Source organism: Amblyomma maculatum, chromosome 1 (assembly GCF_055883805.1).
Source record: "Amblyomma maculatum isolate TAMU_Amacu chromosome 1, ASM5588380v1, whole genome shotgun sequence".
Lineage (NCBI taxonomy): Eukaryota > Metazoa > Arthropoda > Arachnida > Ixodida > Ixodidae > Amblyomma > Amblyomma maculatum.
Genome location: NC_139344.1, coordinates 478,757,860 through 478,771,018, shown reverse-complemented (window position 1 = coordinate 478,771,018; position 13,159 = coordinate 478,757,860).

Genomic DNA, 13,159 nt, shown 5'->3' with positions numbered 1-13,159 from the left:
AAGCACGAACAGGCTATCATCTAAGCGCCTACCATTTCTAAAGCCGTTCTGAAGTTCTCCGAGTATCTTGTTACTTTCAACCCATGCTTGCACCTTTAATTTCGCCGCCTGCATGGCCAACCTGTACATAACAGATGTTATGATAATCGGCATTAAGGATTTTATGTGCATCCTTTCTCCTTTCTCTTTATAAATAAAATTCATTTTGCTCTGCCGTCAGCTGTCCGGAATTTGCTTATTCGTTATGACTGTTTCCAGAGCTTTTAACAATGTTTCCTTACTTTTTGGACCAAGTTCAATAATCAGCTTGATCGGAATTCCATCTATTCCTGTAGATGTGTTTTTAGGAATATCTTTTTCTGCCTTTTTCCAGTTTAGATTAATCAGTTCTAAGCTGCTTTGCATTCTGCTACCTTGTGTTGCTTCCTGATCGTCGCTGTTAAATGACTCGGTTATAACTGATGTAATGTAGTTCACTGCGTTGTCTTCTATTAAACAATTTCCCTCGTTATCTTGAATACGATCCTGCTTTCTTTGATTCTTCTTCCCTAGCCAGCTTATACACCAGGGCTAGCTACCAGATGAATTTATTGCTAGAAATTTAATTTAATATATGCGGGGGATAATCCTGTCACTTACGCCATTATTCCTTTTGTTGCTTTTATATCTCAGCGTGTTTTTTCAATGGTTATTCTTTTGCCCTTTTTTTCGTTGCAGTCGTCGCATCACATTTTGTAGCCCTCTTAGTTGTACAAGCAGCAGTGTATACATTTCCTGGATCGGTTTTCATTTCGCATTTGTCCAGTTGATTTTGTTTTGGTTTGTAAATCGGATGGATTTAGCCTAGCCGCCTTGATATTGGGCCTCAGACAGGAGAGAATATAAAATCTACAATTTAATCCAAGCTGTCCTGGACTAATTCATCAAATTCATGAAAAGCATTCAACCCGATGTCGGGCTTCATGCCGGGCTGCCGCTTATTTATGAACATCCTATGTCTGCTGGAGAGATTCGATTGGTTTCGCATGAAACCGACACACCGCTAACACACAAAAAAAACGATTCAATACGAGACACTGATGATATAGGCACATTAATTAGAAGATGCGCATATGCCGACTGATGTGGTGCACTCACTCACGTGATTTGTCGCAGAACGCTTTCTGGGCTGCCACGTTGCTCTTCTGCCTGGTCTACATCATCTACATCGTGGTGTGTTCTTACGCCACCTTAGCGATGCGCCGGATGGATCTGTTGGCCGAAGAAGAGGAGGAAGAGGAAGTGGTGCTGCCGACAACCACAGCGGGAACAACTGTGGTAGCAACAGGGGGAACTGTCTAGCAGGCGCTGCAATGACCTCGGCGGGAATGTCCTTGTAGTTTAATTTATGTAGTTGACGTGAATAACTAGCGAATGCTTTTTCAGAGGCACTGCAATAGATGTAAAACATTCGTGATGTAAATTTACATCATTACATTTTCTCACGCATCGCTTTAATTTACTCCTAGTATTTTTGTGCACGATGTTCCAGGCAGCTATCCGAAGCAGTTTATTACTATAGTGCCTAGAATATATTGGCTATTGTGCCGACCGAGGCCTCCCGGGTGGCACCATGAGCGATGAATGCCGGCGGTCGCCGCCAGGAGCGCTGCAAACTGGGTGGGTACCAGCCGCGCTGTCTGCTGCCTACCGCGCTCTCACATCTTCGGCAATAAGGCTGCTTGCACCGCATTTCAGCTCTCATTAAGTCGCAACAGACCTCAGCTATAACTGAAGCCGCTGACTACAAGTTTCAGGGTGGGTGTTTTGTCTTGGACTGGAAGCGGCGCAAGTATTTAACGCTTCTTGCTTGCGAAGGCTTCTGCGAGGTTTGAGCATCTTAGTCCCGGACATCCCGTGCTCACAAAGGAAAACCCATAATTTCTATTCTAACAACAATTAAAGTATAGGCATTTATTGATATAAAATATATTTGGAATCTCTGGAACAAAGTGAAATGCCTCATTTTTATTGACATATGGTTCTTTCTGCGCACTGTACACTTGCTGACAAGTAAACACGTACGCGCAGTTTTATTTATGTATCGTATATGCGAACAACACAAGAAACAAAGTCACGCAACACTCTTCTTATGTATATGTAATAACAAACACAGGCACATGTGGCAGAATTGCATGAACAGCAGAGCACAAACGAGGAACCTTTACTTACAGCGGCTAAAGTACATCGCAGTCTGTGATCGCACACAAGGTTTTGCTGAGGTCACCATCTTTTGAATGAAGAAGCTGACGAAGTTTTTTTTTTTTCTCAGATACACAATATGCACGAGACGTGGCCGGTTCATCGCGAGGAAGCTCGTTGGTAATGGCGCGCTTACGGTGTAACATGCGCCTAATATATAACTGCATCCATTTGACATATGTGTAGTGCAAAAGGACAATCGAGGGACACAGAAAAGGTACACAACACAGGTGCTGTCTGTAGCGCCTGATTGTGTACTCTCTTTGTGCTGCACACTGTCATGGAGCACCGTTACCGACTCGCCCAAGTTTCCATCCTTGTGAATATAAGTGCATGCTCTAAAAATGTGTCTCGCCAACAAAAGCAGTTGCCGTTTACATTCAGTCATTTCTATCGATGCTTCGTTCCCATTGTACAGAATGCGTACTTACGTAGCATCAGATAGCGCAGTAATACGTACGCTCCTTGTTCTAGCGGCAGCCCCGTTTGCCAAAAAAGAATGTCTTCTCTGTGCATCACCGCTTTCTCTTTGGCATTTTTCTCTGCACTTTGGTGAGAGGCACTGGGGAAACAACAATCGGGAACCGCGCTTCACCACTGGCGACACAGTAAAAAAAGAAGGGATACAGGCGAGCACAGAACGCGCGCACAAAACGCGAAAAAAAAACAAAAACGATGCAATCGTCGCCGAGCAGGTAGAAGTGCGGAACAACTCGCATGAGCGAACACCTACACCGTAAATAAACTGCTGCACCTTCGTGAAAGCAAAAGACGCGCAGAAGCAGGTTTAACACGCACGCACAACACCAACAAATTGCCGTATTCTGAAGCGAGAAAACTGCGTCGTCTGCTCAGGGGGTACCCTCCCAACAAGCAGCGCCCTCTGCCGCTAACGATTGGCTTTCATTGCAAACAACGCCATCCTCGCCCATAGAGAAGCGAGGGCGCTCGTCACACTAGCCAGTATATTCTAGGCACTGTATTATTACCCAGGTACCTTTTACCAGCATATACAACGCCAATAAAAAGAATTAATTTGAATTGTGTCATTACTTAACGAAGTGTTGTACACAAGAGATGGGGAAGCAGACGATCTATTGCTATTTATATTCCTCTGTAATTTAGCTAAGGTTTCTTGCAGAACTTTCACGTTCGTTTTTGAAACATGCTTTCATATAAGTTCTGGACGGCTGAGAAGAATTTCGAGGCAAGTTTTCTTCTGTAGCTTCTTTCCGGCATGGTCCTTTTTCTCGATTCTAAGAAGCCATATATGTAACCACATTCTCACGCTGTTGTGTTATCGCGGTCTGAACCCCAGTTTTCGAAGGAATTAGCTGAAGGGAACAGCAGAGGGTGCTGTTAGCTACAGCCAGAAGATGCGCCAGCACCTATGCCCCGAATATAGGAAATGCGCACAGCCGTGTCCAGAAACGTTAAGGGTGTCTTCGAATGCAACTAGCAAATAAGCATATTCTATCGTCACGTAAAGATAAAAGCCCTAAAAAAATAAATAATAATAAAATTTTTGGAGACGCCTACTTGCGTGTGGAGTGCCGTGATAGAATGCATTGACCGACCCTGTGCAGCCGTCAACGCTCCATCTTTAGATATAATTCTATAGTCATCCTCTCCGTTTTCAGACATTTTCCTCTACGGTATGCAAACTGCACTCCCTTTCTGGCTTCATTGAAAGCTGATACGAGGAGGCAAACAACCGAACGCAGCCGCCAACTGACGCTGAGCTTGCCGCCACGCTTGGATCGCACGCTGCCGAGGAATCAGCGCTTGTATAAATCACTCGATTTCATGTCGCAATAGAAATGGGACGCCGGCGAACACTCTGTTCTTCCACTGACTAGGGCTATCGTATAAAGGAAAGGAGCCGTCCAATTTTTCTTGCGTGCTTGTCATTGTGCAGCCCATACATGTGAGGAATGGGTGCTTTATTTTTCATGGAAGGACCGAGCACTAAATTTAAGACGCGCTGGAGAGCCACAGGGTATGCTAGCATAAGAAAAGTATTGGGCGTTTTCACATTTGACGATCTTCCTTATAATGCCAGAAAGAAGAATGACGCGGGCGGCGCTTTCCTACGGCAAATTTATTCGGCTCGTTCTAAGCCCCTTCGTAACACAACTAAAATTGCTTTTGCCAAAAATGAAAATGATATATTTTGGCAAAAGCATAATTGCAATTCATCATGCTAATAAACAATTAAACAGCTGACAGAGTCTGATTGATTTAAACAGCGAACCTTATTGTGCCACCCGACGGCGAGCAATACGGCATTGTTTTCCCGACCTGCGGTATAAGACGGTTTTAAAAAACCTTCAACTAAACGTGATAGACCACGCCGAGGGACTAGAGAAAGATATTTCTGTCATGTGACGAACTCACTCGGGTGAAATTCGTAGCACCCAACGGAAACTACCAGGCTCTACCGTTTCATTTTGGCTAACTCGTTGCAACTACTTTGATATGGATGTACTCTAGCGTGGGTTACAAAACATGCGCTTAGCTTACATGCCACTCAAGAATTTCACTCGGGGATCGCAGAAATACTGTAAAATGCGAAATTGAAAGGCCATTTCATCAGCCAATAATTTGGCCACTACGAAGGAGTAGAGACTTTTCCCCACGTTATCGGCACATCACGTGATGCTTGTTTAATTATCGCTTGCGAAAAAATTGTCTTGTTTTGAAACTGTTGGTATGGCCTTTTAGCGGTCTGTTTATTCGTCGTTTTCTTAATCTTAAATGCACAAAAGCGCGTTTGGTGTGATCAGTTTTCTGTACTGTCTTATCCACGCTCATCACTTTTATAATGCTCAAACAAACAAAAAATTACGTGATCAGTTCGTCCTAACACTTTCATCGTTGGCAAAAAGTACGACCCAGTAGGACACAAAGACGCTCTCTTTTTGACCGCACGTGTCCGGAAACGCGCCGCGATGACAGGTCCACAGGGGCCAGAAAACAGCGCACTTCCGTATCCGTGGTTCGCAGAAAAGTTGACTCAATCTCAAGTTTTAGCCAGCACTACCGGCACAGCGATGGATTGCAGCTTCCCTGTAGGTGAAGCTTATCGGGCTTATCCTGCACAATCTCGTCAGGGCAACATGGCTGCGCCAAGTGAGATGCTGGTTGTTGCTTTGCGTAAAACCAATAATATTCAGCGCGCGTGGCTAATACTAGTATTCCGATCGACTGTGAACATTTCCCTCCAAGTCCGGGATCTTCTGCGCTAAGTTGACAAGAGTCATCTTCCAACCAACGAAGTGTACGCGGCAAAGTGTCACGAAGTGTTTATTTGGAGCCGTTTGTGATTATCGCAAGCGTTTTTTCGCGAGAATCTTCGCGGGTCACGGCCAGTAAATGTGTTCCCGGTGATATTCGTACCCACGAAGCAGCTCCACAGCGCATCAAAAAGTGCCTGTGCATGCGTTGCGAAAGTCTTTGCGGTTTGAGCTACTGCCTCCTGGTAAGCAAGAAAACTCCTCATGTTTACAAATTTCGTCACACACTGTGTTTTCCTAATGATGAAAATAATTTGGTGCCATTAAATTAAATTAGTGACAGCTAGTCGCTCCCGTTGCGCTGGTTGCAGTGACCGCGACAGAAACGAGCGCGCGACGTTGTTTCCGCGACGTTTCCATCAATAGCCTGTGTTGATCGCGGTTGGCGTGCGTGCTGTGCTTAAACGCCGTGCGTCCGCCTAGCCCTTAGAAAACGACAATGTACGTAAGCAAAACGACCTTAGGTGCACGGCTATCGGGCTCCTTGCCACCATTCTTCGGTTTGCGCTTTGTGCTGATATGGGCGCCCGACGGCACTGTGCTAACTGCGAAAATATCGGTGTACTTTAACCACAGCTGTCACTTCGAGAATCCCTTCCTGTTTTATTTTTGTATCCTGCTGGCTATGCGCACCTATGTCCGCAATACATATTTGTTGGATGAATCGGTCGACTGAATACAACCTCTGCATGTGATGGGATGAACATGCTTTCAGCACATCAGGTCTTTGTAAAAAAAATTTGGAGGACGCTTAAGCTTCGCCTTCAAGAGTGGAACGCGATAGCGTCAGGGGCGAGTGGCGCGCCACATGTCGGGGCAGCGCCACACATTACGAGGAGGCGTTCTTCTGTGTTTGCCGCAAGATGGCTCTGCATGTGCGCAGAGCGCAGAAGAAATGTAGCGGAAGCGTACTTCGCTACTCGTGTAACTGCGACTTCTGTAAGTAGCATGCTTATAATTACCGATATACACCGCACAGATATACACCGATATGCCAAAGAAAAAATATGGCCGATTTGAATTTTAATCAAAAGGTGCTTATAGAATCAGGTCTTATAGAATCAGGTGCTTATAGAATCGCTAATAGAATCAGGACAACCTTAGACTTCAATCAAGCAAAGGATCAAGCAGGGTTTCGGAAACGGTACTCTACTATCGATCATATTCATACCATCAATCAGGTGATAGAAAAATGCTCGGAATATAACCAGCCCTTATACATAGCATTCATTGATTACGAAAAAGCATTTGACTCAGTTGAAACATCGGCGGTGATGCAGGCATTGCGAAATCAGGGGGTAGACGAGCCGTACGTGAAAGTACTGGAAGATATATATAGTGGCTGCACAGCAACCATAGTTCTGCATAAAGAAAATAACTAAATTTCCATAAAGAAAGGTGTTAGGCAAGGAGACACAATCTCCCCAGTACTATTCACAGCTTGTTTAGAGGAAGTATTCAGAGACTTGGAATGGGAGCAGTTAGGGATAAGGGTAGATGGAGAACACCTCAGTAATCTGCGATTTGCTGATGACATTGCCTGCTAAGCAACTCGGGGGATGAACTGCAAATAATGATTGATGACTTAGACAGGAAAAGTAGAAAGGTAGGCTTGAAAATCAATATGCAGAAGACTAAGATAACGTTCAACAGCCTCGGGAAGGAGCAGCAGTTTACATTAGGTAGCGAAATACTGGAAGTAGTAGGCGAATATGTCTACTTAGGACAGGTAGTAACCGCAGATCTGGACCATGAAAAGGAAATAACAAGAAGAATAAGATTGGGATGGAGCGCATTTGGCAAGCACTCGCAGATTATGATTAGCAGCTTACCCGTATCGCTCAAGAGGAAAGTATACAACAGTTGCATCTTGCCTGTACTCACCTATGGGGCTGAAACGTGGAGGCTAACCAAGAGAGTTCTACTTAAGTTGAGGACAACCCAGAGGGCTATGGAACGAAAAATGGTAGGGGTAACATTAAGAGATAGAAAGCGTGCAGAGTGGGTCAGAGAAATGACTCAAGTTACCGACATTCTAGTGGAAATTAAGAAGAAGAAATGGACATAGGCAGGACATATAGTGCGAAGAGAGGATAACCGATGGTCGCTGAGGGTAACAAACTGGATTCCAAGGGAAGGAAAGCGTAGCAGGGGGCGACAGAAAGTTAGGTGGGCGGATGATATTAAGAAGTTCGCAGGGGTCAAGTGGATGCAGCTAGCACAGAACCGGGTTAAGTGGAGAAATATGGGAGAGGCCTTCGCCCTGCAGTGGGTATAATCAGGCTGATGATGATGATGAAAAGGTGCTTAGCACCGCTTATCCCCGTTACACCTTTCATGCATTACCACACACATCTGTGATTTTTACACTCTCTCCAGTATCTTCCCTCAGCTCACGCAAGATGTGGCCAGCAGTCATTAAGACAAACAGCGCCGATGGTTCCGCTTCCAAAACACACAGCACACAAACCTAGGGCCCAAACATTCCAGTCGCTGCCCTTGGTCGGTTGCGCACGGATGGCGGTTTCAAAGGGACGTATGTCCAGGAGTCTTCCCGAGAAGATACCGACAGCAGCTCCCTCTGCCGCGCATTCTCCCCAGCCCGTGTTTCGCCGCGATTTATGGCCTCCGCGCCATTTTCCCTCAAACCGAGGGACAGAACAGTTTGCGCCGAACCCACAACCACTGCGCTTACGCTGTGCTTTTTAACTGCTCTGGTTTGCCTCCCTCGCGGTGTTATGTCCGGGGCCCAAAATCGTCCCGCAGGGTCCGCGCATTTGGAGAGCGCCGCTGAAAGGCCGGATGTGGTTTTTCCTTGCGAGAGCGGGCCGAGGCGTGTTGACGGGGTACGTCAGTACAAAGGAGCACGGATCCTTATCTTCCCGACAGGCTAATTGAAGTCAAGCGCTTTTGTCGGCAACCAAACCGGGCGCACTTTGATCTTCGGCACCCCTCCTATGAACAATGGACCACGGCGGCGGGGCGCACCAGGAGCCGCGGCACGCCGTCGTGTTGTGAGCCAGCATCGGGAGATGGCTACTGTTGACTCAAAGATGCTGCTTGTGTCAACACGTGATCATTAAGACATACTAGCTTAGACCAGGGTGTAGTTCTCTAAGGCGGCGGGAAATTGGGTGCCCGTGCAACAAGACTACATTTTGTGGCTGGAACTTTCTCAACAATAGACCGGGTCAGTGGGGCGAAATAGAGCAGCTGCAAACGTCGTTTTGTGATTCCGCTGCAGAAGCTAGCTTCCTTAATTGCTCTCAGGCAGACGGCGGTGAACTCAAAGGAGCTGCTCGTGCCGCTGAGGAGGAGTGCATCATCGCCTAACCGGCGCCATTGAAGATGGCTTAAACCAGATGGGACATCGCCGCTTCAGAGAGAACAACGGGGACAGCCTGGCTGTTGTGCAGGTGTATAGAGTATTGCCGACACAAGTGCGAGGAGGTGTATGTGTGCGCGTTTGTGCGCGAGGTGATAGTGGAATAATTGGGCGGAGCCAAAGAAGCCTTGGGTGGAGCCAAAAGAAGCGGCTCAGCGCTTATTGGACGTTTGGGCAGCTGCGGGTTCCACAGTGGGACTGAAAGGTGATTTAAGCAGCCTACGAGGGCTGCTTCGGTGTGACTCGCCTGTGCTCGCAGTTCACTAAGAGCTACCTCGCTCCCTTTCACGGGCTTGCCCGTTTATGTTTCGTAAATATGTAAAATAAATCTTCAGTTTGCTCTTCTCCTAACAACTCCTGCCGTATTCTGCCTTCCTGAACGCCTTGCGGTGAAGTCCCTATAGGCCCCTGTCCTCCGATTATATCATCTGGATGGCAGCGGTGTGGTCGTCTGCGCAGTGTCCTGGCTCCAGTTGAGTGAGTGCACGGTCTTTCTCTTGAGGTTTGCCAGGTTTTACAAACAATGTCGAAATTTGTGAAGCTTAGGAAATTACTGGTGGTTGTAGTTGCTTAGTGACCTTCTTTAACCACTAGAGTAAGCGTATAGCCGTCACTTCGGAGCAGTCATGGACTGGAGAAAGCTGCGCAAAGTGAACCTGATTTTGATATGCGGGGAATTGGGGATCGATTGTGGATCAATTCATAGGAGACCGCTCATTGTTAGGGCAATTGAGGAAATTGAAGTAGACGAATAAGGAATAAAGGATTGTTGGGAAGACATTCAAGAAGCTCTTAAGAGGGAAGAAGAACGTGAGAAGAAAGCTCTTGAGAAGCGTGAAAAGGAACGCCAGTATGAACTGGAGATCATGCGACTCATCCTACAGAAGCGGCAAGAAAGGGCTCGCAGGTTATGTGACCGGGCAGTTCGGTCGCTAACTGATGCCAATGTTAGCGAGATAGCGGCGGAGGTGAGTCAGGGAAACAGAGACATTGTCGCCGCAGTAGAACAGACGAGGGCGGAAGAGCACTCTGGGTATGATCAGGATAGGGCCACCGGCGAAACCAAGCCTGGCAAAGTGGCACCCAGCGTCAGGCCGCGAGAGGCGCCGGCGAAAACTGTGCTGAGCCTTGTACCGCCGCGCGCGAATGTTTTGTTAGACCTCGCCAAAGTAGACCGCGAAGCTGCTGCGGCAGGGCAGAGCTACACTGCCGCTGTGGCGGCGCGGACGGAGGTGGAAGAACACAGTAGGTACGATCAGGATCAGGCCACCGGCAAAACTGAACCTGACAGAGTGGCACCCAGCGCCAGGTCGCGAGATTCGCAGGCAGAAACTGTGTTGACCCTTGTACCGCCGCGCGCGAATTCTTTGCTAGACCTCGCGAGGGAAAACCGCACAACTACTGCAGCAGAGCAGAGTTACAGTGCTGCTGCCAGAAAAATGTCACTTTGGATATCAGCAGCTGAAATGTCTTGGTCATGAGGTTAGCGCTGACAGTGTCCGGCCTGATCCTGACAAAACAGCCGCTGTAGCCAATTTTCCCATCCCTACCACGAAAAAAGCAGTCCGACGTTTCTTGGGCCTGTGCGCGTACTATCGCCGTTTCATTGCCGATTTTGCTAAGATTGCCGAACCTTTGACGCGCCTGACACGTCATGACGTCCCGTATGTCTGGTCTTCCGAGCAGCAGGAGGCATTCACCGAGCTGCGCCCACGGCTGCACAACCCTCCCGTTCTTGCACACTTCGATGAGGACGCTGCCACCGAAATTCACACCGACGCCAGCAACGTCGGTCTGGGTGCTGTTCTGGTCCAGCATCAGCGAGGCGAGGAAAAAATGATCGCTTATGCAAGCCGCACCCTTTCTCGGGCAGAATCAAACTATTCAACTTCTGAAAAGGAGTGTCTCGCCGTCGTTTGGGCCACAATGATATTCCGACCTTACCTCTACGGCCGTAAATCTGAAGTTGTCAGACCATCATGCGTTGTGTTGGCTGGCTAGTCTTCGAGATCCATCAGGACGTCTTGCACGGTCGAGTCTTCGTATGCAGGAGTTCGATTACTCTACCGTTTATAAATCTGGACGTAAATATGAAGATGCTGACACACTGTCTCGATCACCCGTGGAGTTGGCCCAAGACAGTACGGATGAGGACGCCCATTTTCTTAGCATTATCAGTTCATCTGATTTAAAGGCCCGGCAACGGGCTGATCCAGACCTCAAAACTGTGATTGATCATCTGGAGGGTTTGGATTCTACAGTTGCTAAGAACTTGTCACCCTTCTGTACGCGCAATGGAATCCTCTACAGGAAAAGCGCCGGCAACAGTGACCGAGCCTATCTTCTAGTCATCCCTGCAGATCTCCGCGATGAAATCCTTCATGCCTGCCATGAAGAACCCACCGCTGGACACTTGGGCTTTGCACGCACAGGCCTACTACTGGCCCAAACTTACCGCCACCGTTCATCAATATGTTAGAGGTTGCCGCGAGTGCCAGCGACGCAAGACACCGCCATTGAAGCCAGCGGGTTTCCTGCAGCCTCTTTCCCCACCGCTAGTACCATTCGACCAAATTGGTATGGACTTTCTCGGCCCTTTTCCTCTATCGTCACTGGCAATAAGTAGATTATTGTGGCTACAGATTATCTGACACGTTACACGGAAACTATGGAGGTGCCACGTGCAACATCCTCCGAAGTGGCATAATTTTTCATTACGCAGATTGTCCTCCGCCATGGCGCCCCCTCATACGTCATCACTGATCGTAGCAAGGCATTTGAAGCGCGTCTTCTTGAAGACGTTTAGCCAGACACATCACCGAAAGACTACTGCTTACCATCCTCAGTCGAATGGCCTTACTGAGCGACTAAACAAAACAATAGCGGACATGCTCGCCATGTACGGCATAAAATATTGGACGAGATATTGCCTTATGTCACATTCGCATATGACACGGCCGTCCAAGAAACAACTCGATTCACTCTGTTTCGCCTAGTATACGGACGCGATGTACAGTCCATGCTCGACGCTATGCTGCCATGTGCGGCTGACGACCAGCTGCTTACCGCTGACGCAGAAGAATTCACCAACTACGCTGAGTAAGCTCGCCAACTCGCCCGCAATCACATTACAAAACAGCAAGCAACAGATGCACGCCAATATAACGACCTACATCGCTATATCGTGTTCCAGCCTGGTGAAAAAGTCTGGGTGTGAACACCTGTCCGGCGCCCAGGCCTGTCAGAAAACTTCTCAATCGTTACTTCGGACTCTACAGAGTGTTGCGTCGCCTCTCAGAATTTACGTACGAGGTTATTCCAGACGGAGCTGTACCGAGTTCTAGTCGTCAGTGCTCGTTTGGCCTAGTGCATGTGCTTCGCATGAAGCCGTATTTCACCCGCTGAAAGTCGTATTTGCCATCCGGATCAGTTTTTTTCTGTGAGCTTGCGGTTTTTTTTTGAGGGGGGGGGGGGATAATGCCACCTGACGGTTTGAGGTAGCGCTTGAAAGACAAAGAAGTTGGAGACTATCGCGCGCTTCGGCTAGCTAGGACTGTGGACTCTTGAGTCTGTGTCTTTGTGTTACCGTTTCCTGTGAACCTCTGTCTTGACTGTGTGTTTCTGACCCTGCATGTTGCCGATTCCTATAAATCCCTGTCTTCGTGACAATATTTTACTCTGAGCTTCCCGTACTTCGAAAGATGCCCAGCCCATATCTCACTGTAGCGCCTTATTTGTTGGTTTGCCGTGGGCACCAGACATGGCAGTAATTGAATTACAGTAATTAAATTACTGTAATTTATATACTTTTTCCTGTAATTTGTGATTTATTGAGTTACTTTTTCGGTTTGCTAATTTATTAATGTAATGAATTACTTTTTAGTAGTTTTTTCACAGACAAATTAATTAATTCCTTTCGATATTACTTTTACTACAGTGCGCCACTACTTCTTTAATAGACAACAAAACGTGTGCCGCGAAAAGCGCAATGACATTCGGCAAGCCGAAGCCAGTGTAACGGATCGGCAAAAGGAGACAGAATTGAGCAGAACAGTGCGTCTGAGACCGTGTGTAGCAGGGTCATTTAGTGCGGCTATCCCATGGCAGCCATTCTTCAAGCTGCAGGACACTAGGCGTCAAGGGAATTCCGAAGGGAGAGATGGTGCAAGAAGGCTCGCTGAAAACTAGTTAGGAGCGCGGCGCAGTGGCACTCCCTGACGCGTCGGCTAGGGCACAG